Source organism: Pinus tabuliformis, chromosome X, assembly GCF_031772625.1.
Source record: "Pinus tabuliformis cultivar Carrire ecotype Pingquan chromosome X, CPIR1, whole genome shotgun sequence".
NCBI lineage: Eukaryota > Viridiplantae > Streptophyta > Pinopsida > Pinales > Pinaceae > Pinus > Pinus tabuliformis.
In genome coordinates, this window is record NC_142308.1 from 1233967272 (window position 1) to 1233980264 (window position 12993).

A 12993-nucleotide genomic window follows, 5' to 3' on the forward strand; every position below is an offset into this window, starting at 1 on the left:
GAGTTTGGTGAGGTAGAGGATTTTAGAGAGGGGACTCTAGAGCCAAGGTGTGCTCTCCTCTACCAGCTAGTGCTTTCCTCCATTGTACAACCCCATTGCAGCTCGGGGGTCCGCGGGGAAGAAGAGTACCCAAGGAGTAGGCTGGGAGGTTAAACGGTGGGTCTTCGCATTCGGATCAAGTGTGGCATCATTCACTCGCGGAGGTGACCAGCTACAAGGGAATACCAGCAACAGCAGAGCAAGTGGAGTCTCGCCTTCTGGTGAACGGTACATATGTATTTCAGTACTATTGATCTTAGTTAAAAGTATGAAGACGTTATGATATGTTTCCTGAAATGAGTGGCAGGAATTTGTGTGTTAAATAAATTTGAATTTCAATGCGTTTCTTTTCTGGTTGTATTTGTTGTAAAAAAAAAAAAAAAAAAAGTATACAGTCTGGGTATGGTCCTCACACTTGGTATCAGAGCTATGTTGAACCCTTGAGGCCTATGGGCCCATGCATGTATGGCTAGTTTTGTTAAATAATATGATAAAAATCTCTAACTAATGTGACGAACTCCGACCTCCTCCTTCGTTTATCCCTTGCAATTTCGTCTGGCGGGGAATTTTAAATAATCTCTGCTCACAAATTCGTCAATTTTAGTTGTTGCCCTGTATCGCACGTGCTCTTCAAGAATTTATTTTGCAATCGATCGCCTGTGCCTGGAGACGATTCTGGTTTCTTCGTCAACTGAGGCTAGCGAATCGTGGTTGAGGGATGCGATCGAAAACGACTTCATTGGCATTTGACGTGCATGCAGAGCTTACACTTCTTTCAAAGCCAAAGTCTATATTGTAGTAATTTCTTCTACCATGTGCATTGAGTAACTTCTTCATATCCAAGTTTGTTTTGTCATCCAATGATTTTGATCCACTGCTTTTCTGTGGACATATAATCCCCAATGTAAATGCGGACCTGTAGCTAAACCCGTATCACCCACTGTCCCCAGTGGATCTCCAGCTTGAACTACCATTCCATCTTCCACCAAAATAGTATCAAGGTGCATTAAAATGCTTGTTACACCATGTCCATGATCAAGGCCAACACAGTTACCATGTAGCACAAAACCTTCTTCCTCCCTGCCCACTAGAGATACACGAGCAGCTGCAGGTGACCCCACATATGCTCCATGACAAGCTCCATAGTCAATACCGCGATGATAATACCCAGATGCAAAAACTCCATTGTAATATCTTTTGAGACCATACTCCGTTGTCACTTCACCATCTGTTGGCAATCTAAATGGACCACACCAATATTGTTGAGCTGACTTCTTGGATACCAATTTTTTGACTGCACGTAACTCACTGTGTGTTGAGTAAATGATCGGTGCCCACTTATGTCAAGAGGAGTGAATGGAATTAAGGTTCTCCGTATATTTGAGAACCTTGAAGTTGGATAAGCAGGGAAGGTTTCCTCTCCACAAGTAATCTCAACTAATCGTCCCTTACAAAAGGTTTCCCTGAAAGCCAAGTTCAATCTGTCGATGAAATTTCTGGGAGGCGGAACTGAGACCATGACAGCGAGAGTCTCCCCCTTGGTGGGTTTCCAATTAGATATATAGAAATCAACTGGCCAGCGTTCGTATCCCAGTATCTGCATACAGGACTTGGATACGCTTTTCCATCCTTCTGTGAGGTCCTTGGCTCTCTCAATAGCTTGCTGTGCATTGGAGGTGAGTAGAGGTTCTATCAGCTTTTACAAATGCTGTAAGTACGTGTTTGTATGCTGATGTTTTTCTTGCTTTGTTAAAGAGAGCTGGATTGAGGCTTATGCTAACATCTGTAAACAAAATCATTTAAGATTGCTGCACAGAGCCTGTGCTTCCAATTAGTAGAAATTCATTCTCAAGATTTTCCTTTCATGGATGTCAATTGTATGTGAACAATATATTTCAATTTTTATAAAATTTTTAAACTTTGGATTAATGTCTGAGTGGTTAATTGGAAAGTTAATATCCAGGAAGTGCATCTGACAAATACTGGATAAAATGTTCAATTTTAGTTGTTTGCCTATGATACCTGTTTGTTTTGTGGGCTTTTCAACGCTAGTTGCTTGTCAATATGACCTGTTGTTATGTCACATGGGTTCTCAAGCAAAATTCTTAAGTTTCTGTGGGTGATTAAAAGTTGAAATGTTATTAATCTCCTCACATGAACAAAAGTGGTCAATGCGACTGTTAGACGGATCAACAATATGGTACATCCAGTGAGGTAAATAAATTCTGAGCCAACATTGATCATCAAACAAGGTAGGAAAGTATATGATTCAATTAAAGTAATATTGTGTCAAAGTGGGTGCATCTTTCTCTAGTGTACTCCACAAAAACTGACTATGTAGGTACTAGGGCCTAGAACTTGACATGTTCTCCTTTTGGGAGGAGATCCTATGTGGATGCTACTACAAAGAATGCATGTCATGGTGCAGGATAGCTCTAGAATAATGACCCGGGACACTCATGTGTGATGAAGAAATCCCATCGTGTTGGTCAACTGTAGTTGTGAAGTCAGCCTTCTACAGAACATGACTTTGTGGGCAGACAATCAAAACATTATATTATCACTGTTGCATACATGAGCTGAAATTTTACTGACTGTAGATTATCAATAGGTGATGCCATCAATTTTGCCAATGTCCCACTCATTGTGCCACTTATTTGAGTGATATACATTTATAAAATGAATACCCATGCTTCTGTGTTTGGATATTTCTAATGACAACCGAATGATAGTCTGTGTCATGAGCTCTCAGAGCCAGAATGAAAGAATATAAATTGCAGCTACTGTCAAGCTTTTGCATGCTGAGTAAACGTTTTTAGGACAATAATATTTCAAAAGAAATGCAATTGACATGCAAGTAATTTTATTCCTTATTCTCAAATCCCTCCATTTCTATTGAGTATGACCGCGCCGCTCACCCTAACTACCTTGTTCGTTCCTTGAGCTGGGTGAGATGCGGGGGCAGTGGCCTCGTTTTCAGTCACGATATTGTTTTATGTATACAACACGAGGATGCCATGTCGAGGTCCGCGACTGGACCCAGTTTGCAACATAGATTCTCTAATGTGCCAAAGATCAGAGATGCCCATCTGTTGACTTCTGGTGATGGGTTCTTGTGTTTGATGCAAGTTCTGATCTGTGGTGGGTGGTGAACCCTCTTTTTCCGGGGAAACGTTGTTCATTGAATATGCGCTATTCTAAATCCCACACCTGGTTGCGAGGAATAGCCTTCGATTGGAAACATAGCGTTTGCAAGCTCGTACTGTTTTCTTCATCGTCATCTACATATGTTTACAACTTTAAAGAGAATATGTGGAAAATAATGGAAATAGGTCCAAACTGGAAGAGATTCTGTCATAAGAAGTACAGAAACTACCCTATAATTGTGAATGAACGTTTTGTGTGTTGGCAGGTGAGCACTAATGTGGATCCAGCAATGGTAAAATACATATACTTGAAAAGCATGTTCCGTGCATCTCTGTAAGACCTGCTTGAGATGAATTTCCACTATCCATCACTTCACCGCATGCCTGACCCACATCCTGGAAAAAGGTTTCCAAAGTATTTAAAGATGATTCCATTCTATTAAATGGGTCCGTGTTTAAAACCTTCAACGGAACTGCACTACATTCATCACCTAAAGCAGGTTGATACTTCACAATCTGACTGTCTGTCAACTCAGTTTCCCGGTCCCCAGCCTCTGAACAGTTCTCTTGTTTGGGTAATCTTCTCTTCTTATTAGCTGCTTCAAGAAGCTTACTGTTTTCACTCTGTTGCACAAGCTGTGCCACAAATCCAGGCTTCTGTACAACTTTGGCCAGAAATGCCATCATTTGCTGTTGGCGGTGTTCCATGGTTTGCAAACGCTCCTCCAAGGTCTGCATATGCATCTCGGTACCTTGATGTTGCTGCCTAATTCTAACGAGCTCCATCATGAGCAGACTCTTATCCCTCTTGAGCCTCTGAATTTCCTCCTCCAGTTCATACTTTATAGCATCATTACATACGCCTTGTTGGGGATTCTGAGAATGACTGTGCATAGGCTTGCGTCTGTGAATATCTTCAACAAATTCCTTTGTCCCCGAAGAAAATCTTCATTTGCGAATTCCCATTGATCTGGATCAACTTTCCTGAAGCCATATGTATTGAGCTGCCTGACAAAGCTGGAGAAATTGTTGTGCTTAAAGTACTTGGGTAACAAGTCTCGTGCGAATTCTGGGGGATTCCACACAATGAAACTGTTATTCCCGAGCTCCATGAAACTATCGAGTCCGTGGAGCTGTCGTCCACCATGTCATACGTCTTGGTGAGCAGTAAAAGTAGGATTCATTTTTAGCTTTCAAATTGTATATCATGATTCTTAACTAAGTCCTGCAAATTTTGTACTTCCTTGAGGGGACTGTAAATATTGAAGTAAGGTCCTAGTGTTTCTATTTGTGGTGAGTTTTACCGGCAAAACTGGTGTCAGCACCCTTATCTTCTTACTTTCAGCAGCTTCCACACTGTAAAGCTAACAATTTACTTGTAGTTAAACTTGTCATTATCAGAGATACTACAAGGGTTTTTGATGTTTTTAATGTGTGGCTACATGTTGGTTGATAAAATGAAAATGGATGGGGAAATCATGAATTATTAGGAAATGGGTTTTGATTTCTTTTTCTCTGTTTCCAGGGGTGTATTTTGCAAAATTTGGAAATCAAGCTTTATAAGAAGGCTCTCAAGAACTTTAGGAGGTTACTCTAGAAAGGTGCTTGCCACATTTGGTCTACATTCCTTTAGGTTCTTAGATTTGGTAATTCACATTTCGTCATCTTGACACCGTAAGGTGCTAATGTTCTCTGGCTATATTAGAGGTGATGGGGGGATTGATGGGCTATAGAAGCACCACTCTAGAGGCGCATTGAATCTGTTGCCATTGAGAGAACGGTGATAATTGTGGCACAAGTGCAGCCTTCCAGTGTAACCAACATAGGTTCTTTCCTTTTGGTTGCCACAGCAAAGGAGCTCCAAAGAATTTCTGGTGGGGACTATGATGTTCACTACTATAACATTCACTCTCACTCACACACACTACCTGGAAAGAGATGGGGAATATTCAAGCAATTGATTTAGTTCAAAGAACATTAACCATTTACATGTAACGTGCCTCTTACAAAACTAGTAATTATTTATTGGCATGGCAGATCATTCAACATGGTAAAATAAATTATCTGATGAAAATTACAGCACTTAGTTTGGCAAAACAAGTCCTATTTTTGCAAGAGCAGCACTTTTATCAGCCAGTCTTGGCTACAGATTGATTGGTTCTCACATCTACCACTAAATTTCACCCATGGCAATTTTCATCTACTGCTGCATTCCTTGTCTACTGAGACATTCAGTCTGACATGAATGCAACTCTACTAGCTTTCTTGTTAGCGACAGGCCCTCAAGTGACCAGTATACTTTATCTCAACATTCATTATTTATTGTTGGGAAATTAGTTGTTCTTGATTCAAGGTATCATGTGATTTTATTTACTTCTGATTTGGCTCTTAGATGAATTCTTTACAAGAAACCTCGATCTCAAGTATTTTTGGTAGGAAATTGTATATTCAGTTATGACAGTACATGAGGGACAATGGAGTGACTATATACAGTGCATTACTTTTCAGAAGATATGCACGAGCAAATTATTTTCTGACTTCACATGGATGAGTTGAAAACATCCGCAGGCAAACAAGATGCAGGTCATAAAATTTGATGTGGCTCGAGATTTCCCATCCGAAGTTGCCAACTTTGCATAGAGGACATTCATACTCTGATAGATCATTGTATATGCAGATGGTCTTCTTCTGAGATCTACAGTTGGAAGTATTTCCACAAAAAAGAAAAGCACCTTCTGTTTCTCACTCGCTCTTTCCTACAAATTCCGGTTAATTACTAATTCTCAAATGTCCATATGTTATACACATTCTCTCTGCAGCCAAAGCTGTAAATTCCTACGGCTCCTCTTGGACTTTCTGGGTTCCAAATGTGGAATATATACACCATGAACAAAAGGAAATACTGCAGATTTGGTTGTTCAAGGAATCTTCGTTTAACAATAGAAGCTCCTGATGACACAGCCCTGCATTTATGCCAGGTAAACTTACTGATCTGACTGAATTCTCTGACCACCCATTCTATCTGAAGTTCTGTTACGTAGGTTACATTCCTAATATATTCAATTTCTGATTAGACATATCTTATATATATTGGGTAAGGAATGCAGCTTTATTCTAGTTTGCTCTCTTCTTCTGGCATGCTGTTTCAAAATTTAAACTTCTATTGAGATGCACATTGGTCTAGATATCTCTTTTATCTTTGAGGATTCAATTATGGATGAATTCTGATTTTTTTTAAATGATTGGTGCAAGCCTTGTATTACATTTTTTTTGTTTCCATTTGCATAGTTCATTGTAATTGATCATAAAGAATACACCTATGGTTGTAGTAGCAAGACTTGGCTCGGTGAATGACTTGGGGAACCTGGAGAGGAAAGTACAACTTGGACTGGACAAAACCTCAGAAAAAAATCTTGCCCCAATTTAGATGACCCTTTTTAGTTTTTTTTTACTTGATAGTGGTGCTTACTGAGTTTTCGGCTCACGCTTGCTTAATTGGGCATTGAAAACTTGTGAGTACTTACTGTTGACTCCCTGTAGCCAAGTTTGACTTCCTTACTTAGAGTATTCTTCTTTATGCCCAATTCAATGCTCAATATATTATTGACTGCATGTTTAGATTCTTCCATTGCTAGGTCACGTGCCGCATCATCTCTAACTAGTTGAGACACTAACATCATTACTTACTAGGATATTATCTATAAGTAAGTAATGTGGTGATGTTTCAAAGAGTTTCTTGGTTGGATGAACTCCTAGGAACTATTCATAGAGCACTACATCTTGACGCACAATCACTTGCTTTGTAATGTATCTAATTATATATTTATTTACAATTGCTAATAAGAATATTTTAAAATTTTAGCACTTTTGACATCAAAGTCCTTCATCTTTTACTAGCTTGTGAGCTTAAGTTCACCATTTGAATTTCTTATTCTTACTTGTCCACCTCTTTCGACATTTTCTGCCTATGGCCTAAATACAATGCTACAATTATCATTTTAGGGAATATACTGACAAGGGTCCAAAATGACACTTATTGAGATATTGGGGAAAAATATTGCAGAATTATCAGAAGGGATAACTTAGAATTTAAAACTTTTTGAAAAATATCAAGCGTATGGATAATTTATATGATCTTTTCTTCTATGACAATATTATTGCAACATCTATGACAGTGAACTCTACCATATGCAATGATGATCATACAAATCACTTTGTGTATTGTCCCCGATATTGTCACTTATAGGGTCTTGTAGACGTAGTTTGAAATGAACAACTAATTAGAGGCTACAGGAGTACTGTGTGTGAATGACTTCACTTGGTTGAATGCATCATATATTAATTTGTACCATGAGATGAATATTGATTGTGATTGTCCTGCTTCTTGTTTTGTTGTTTCTTAATACATAAATAATTATGGGTTGCAATGATCACTGATATAGTCCTTTAGTTATAACGGAATTCGTGGTATAGATACCTTGGGAAAATTATAACCTGCCCACCAGAAGGTTGGCAAGAGTTTCAGGAAGGGTTCCTAAGATTATGTGTTGTCGTTTCTCCTTTACGTTCTAAGGACTTCGGGACGAAGTCCATTGTTAAGAGGGGGCGTATGTAGTGCCCACTCTAGTTTCCTGACTCTATTATGACATTATCTTACATACTTTAGTCTATGAGGAACTCAGGCTGAGGATCCAGAAACGTGACTCTAGTATCAGTGAATGTGATGGTTATGTATGTTCTCTATTAATATTATGATTACGATATAATTAATGGTTATGTGTACTCTCTATTGATATCATGATGGTGATAGTAGTAAAGGATAGACATGTTTCTATTGATGTTATAATGATGATAACTTTGATCTATATGTATGGTTCCATTAAGGTTATGATGATGCTAGCCATGATGGAGGTATCCCCTATGTTAGCTACTTACATTAGTTCTGGTTCACAATGAACAATGATGTGAATGACTAGGTGATGGTAAAAATGCTATTATGACAATGACTAACACTGAAAAACCTGGTTACTGATTATTATTGAGTATGGCAGGAAACCACCAGAGGCACTCGCACATGACGAGTTGACGACACCTGGTTTGATGAAAATTTATATTATTTTATCTTGGAAGTTCTAATCGATTTTGAAACCTGCTATATATGTTTATCTATATTCTGATGATATGATAATGGTTGCAGGCACAGATGAGTTGCTTGGCCGAATGACTCACATATGGGTGATGGGGTTGTACAAGTGGATGGAACTACATGGGAGGGGTGGGACAGTGTCCCTGATCTCACCCACTAGCACTCCCACCGTGACTTGGGCTGGAAGGGTTGAAACACCTTCGCCTTGAAGATCATGATGCCATGAGGGCAAGTCCCCAAGTTGGGGCGCTCATGAGGATTTTACCGGGGGGGCGCATCAAGGCGGATTCCTTGATCCCCGACACCATTAGTCTCACTATAGCAGGCAACATAAGAGATGATAGCAGTCTACGATGTTGCACCTATACTTTCCCCTCGTAGTCACTGGATGCTTGAAGGGCAAGTGGGGTGGCACCCTTGGAACTTCAGGGGAATTTCTTGAAGGGCACGACCAACTTGGCACCCTTGGCATCACAAATAAACTAGTAGGTGTGGCACCCTTGGAACTTCTAGGGAAGTTCTTGAAGGGCACAACCAAACTGGCACCTTTGGCTTCACAAATAAACTAGTAGGTGTGGCACCCTTGGAACTTCTAGGGAAGTTCTTGAAGGGCACAACCAAACTGGAACCCTTGGAATCACAAATAAACTATTAGGTGTGGCACCCTTGGAACTTCTAGGGAAGTTCTTGAAGGGCACAACCAAACTTGGCATCCTTGGAATCATTAAAAATAAATAATAATAAATAAATATAAGCAAGGAATGAAAACTAGGTAAATTTACATCAAGGGTAAATGATGATTAGAAACCAATGTAATTAAATCAAAAATAAAACTTGGAATAAGGAGGATCATAGGAAGAATTAAAATAGAGTACCTTAAAAACTCTATCCTTCCCATGTTGGAAAATACTAGGAAGATTATGTGGTTTAATTAGGAAAAAGGGGAAAGACAAACATAATGGTAAGGATAAAGATTAATCCTAAACTAATTTAAATCTAATTAAGAAAAGAGGAAGGTGAATTAAAATGAGAATAATAAATTAAATTTAGAGAAATGTAGAGAAGCTCCATGTGTCAACAACTAGCATAAGAATATCCATCTAGGAGATAACCTGAGTTAAATTAGGGAGTAGATAGGGGATAAAATCTTGACTCATTAATTGACTTCAAGTAATGAACACAAATTAAGGAATAAAAGGGGGGGAAATAAAGAGACAACTAGGAGAAGAAATAGGAATCTTGTTGAGGTGAGGAAAATATTAGTTTTCAATAAAAATTTAAGTAAATAATTTTGGGAGACCCTTGATGTGAGAATGACACATGGGTGGGTGAATAATCAAGCTATTGAATTATAAAAAAAATAATTAATTATGCATGACATGACAAGTGTCACCTTGAGGACTCTTATAAAAGAAGAGGCAAGCCATGGGAGAAGGGACTTTTGGGGGGAACCCTATTGTTGGATGGATGAGATGATGTCAGAGCAGTGATTACGAAGCTATAGTGAGTTTGGTGAGGTAGAGGATTTTAGAGAGGGGACTCTGGAGCCAAGGTGTGCTCTCCTCTACCAGCTAGTGCTTTCCTCCATTGTACAACCCCATTGCAGCTCGGGGGTCCGCGGGGAAGAAGAGTACCCAAGGAGTAGGTTGGGAGGTTAACCGATGGGTCTTCGCATTCGGATCAAGTGCGGCATCATTCACTCGCGGAGGTGACCAGCTACAAGGGAATACCAGAAACAGCAGAGCAAGTGGAGTCTCGCCTTCTGGTGAACGGTACATATGTATTTCATTACTATTGATCTTAGTTAAAAGTATGAAGACATTATGATATGTTTCCTGAAATGAGTGGCAGGAATGTGTGTGTTAAATAAATTTGAATTTCAATGCGTTTCTTTTCTGGTTGTATTTGCTGTAAAAAAAAAAAAAATGTATACAGTCTGGGTATGGTCCTCACACTATGTGTCCCTTTACTAAACGAAGTGTATATAATCCTTTTTATATTAGTGTCGTATGGAAATCTTTGCATGTTCTTATAAATGATGAAAGATCCACATAACCTATATGCATGTTATCTGGAAAGGAAAAATAATTGAGGAACATAAGCATATAAATAATCAAGGGCTAGTCATAACACTATGAGCCCATGGACGCCATGTGGGGAAAGGAAGAAGATATTAATACAAAGTCTCCTCCTTTATTTCAAACCCTCTGCTTGATAGAATTAAGGATGATGGACTTCCTAAGGGGATTTTTCTTATAGTCATGTCTAAATTTGGCCATAAACAACCTAACATATGAGTAGAGACATTGAAATCATGGCATATTGATTGTTTAACATATGTTTTATGATATTTCAACATTTATTTTATTTTATTATATCCACCAAATTGTATAAGGTGGTGGTTAGGAGGGATCAAAGTGAATGTTAAACAACATAGTTTCACTTATTACATGTCTATGTAATTGTATTAATGAACCTATAGAGGTGCAAGTGCGTTCTTGTATTCCATGATCGATAGGAACCTTTGATGTGATTTTAGAACCTTAGCTTGAGGTAATTGTAAATAAATGAGTGATTTCTTTTTTTTTTGAAAATGGGTTATGGTAAAAGTTTAAGGACCCAATAAATAAAAATTTGGAAAACAAAAATCCAAATGGAATTCTTATTGTTTATAAATTCAACATGGCTAATATCTTAAATGCTAGATATTTAGAACCATAAGCTTCCTTTTGATGACATTGCGTTAGAGTTAATTATATGATATTGTGAGTATCAAATATCATGGTTGGATAACTTAAAGTATTATGGTAAAATATCTAGTTTTATTATGCGGACTTGGGCTAATGAACCTTAATATCTATGCCTAAATCTTGGGAACCATACAAAATGCTCCAACTTGGGGTAGCTAGAAGGATGAGGTGATTTATATGATGCAATAGCCACTCCATTTTATTTATATGATTATCAAAGTTCTGGGGTTTGTCATTAATTATTTCAAACTATTTACCTTTTGAAAATATGTGGCATGTTTTGCATTTTCATGCACCTTTATTCTCTCACTAAGCATAGGAAAAACATCAATGGAGTTCAAGGATAGTCACAAGTTGATGAGAGGATATTGCACCATGTTCTACTCTAGAAGATTTAGCATACTTGTGAAAGAAAGCACTAGAATAGGAACCCCCTACTTTAGCTCCAATTTAGGAGATTTCCAAAACATTATCTATGGCAAGTTGAGGGGTCAAATATATCTTAGAATAGAAATACACTATGTATGGGAGGCCAAGAACAATAAGGAGAATAAGCACCCTATCTTGGCAGAGGCTCGAGGCATGACAAGTGGAAAAGGAAAGATCTAATGGAGGAATGCTCTATCTTGGAACATTGTTTTGGTCAAAACAAATCACTTGATTATAAACATTATTCTTTAAGGGATCATTTTACCAACTTGATCATTAATACCCCCCTTGTAAGATGGATTTTTGGTGCAAAAGGGCTTCAAATGCATGATATAGTGAATTTATGGGGCATTACACATAATTCAATACATATTCCACTTATTGGAAAGAATGTTTCCCCTTTGAGGAGAACTTCAAGGGGTAAGGAGACATTATTTAGTCCATTCTTACACATTTTGACGCATATTTCACCTTTTGAGGTATTTGGGGTAAGGACACATTGTTTGAGGAATTTTCTACATATTTGGAGGAAATATATTTTCCCAAGCAGATGGCATATGACATTATTCACCCTCAAACTAATGTTCTTTAAAAGGATCTCATGAAACAAAAATATGAAAAATGATAATATGGACTCATTTTTTCATTGAAAAGAAAAAAAAAGTGCCACATCAAGGAGGATTATGGGGCCTTCTAAAAAGAAATATTATTTATGAATTAGGGCTTAATTTGATACATAAAAATAAAGGATAGAATTCATTTGGTATAGGCATGGTTGATTATTTGGGAAATCCCATCCAAGATTAGTTGAAGACCTATTGGGAGAGAAAATTCAAGGGTCATTTAAGATGGAGTTCCTCACATTTTTATGTTTACTTGGCTTGATTTGGCTTATAAAAAATTATGAAAATATTACTTGGGAAGGGTATATTTTCTCGAGGAAGAGGACAATAGGGTTAAACCCTCCATTTTTTGTTATGAACTTCGGGTTATTGAAGGATATTTACTATTCAAATCTCTTAGTTAAGGTTGTTCACTCTATTTTTATGGTTTCCCTAGTTAGGGTTTGAAGGTTAAGGGTGGCATGTTCAAGCCTCTTGAATTTTTTTGGTGAAATCACACTTGCATAATAATATATTGTTGCTATTTATTTATTTATCCCTTGTGTTTCATGTACCCTGGAGATAGGTGACCGCTACATCCACATAATATTTATACTAGGTAGATCCACCCAAACGGATCACTTTATGTTGGCTAAACCATGGAGCCTGAACTTGAGAGTGTTGAGAGAATTGAAAATGTGACCTCTCAATAACAAAGGTTATTTAACAACAAGGACTTGAACAATTGAGCTAACCCTCAAGGATTTTTACTATGTGGTTCATAGTCCCCAAAGATTGGTGACCACTACGTCCACGGTATATTTGTACCGAGGATATCCACCCAAATGGATCACTTCCTACTGACTCAACCATGGATCCTG

General features: G+C 38.1%; 1 pseudogene; it reads right to left on the reverse strand.

The window, feature by feature from the left end:
• Positions 1–3381: 3381 nt before the first annotated feature.
• Positions 3382–4350, reverse strand: LOC149144406 (heat stress transcription factor A-1 pseudogene; annotated as a pseudogene).
• Between the last annotated feature and the right edge of the window lie 8643 nt (positions 4351–12993).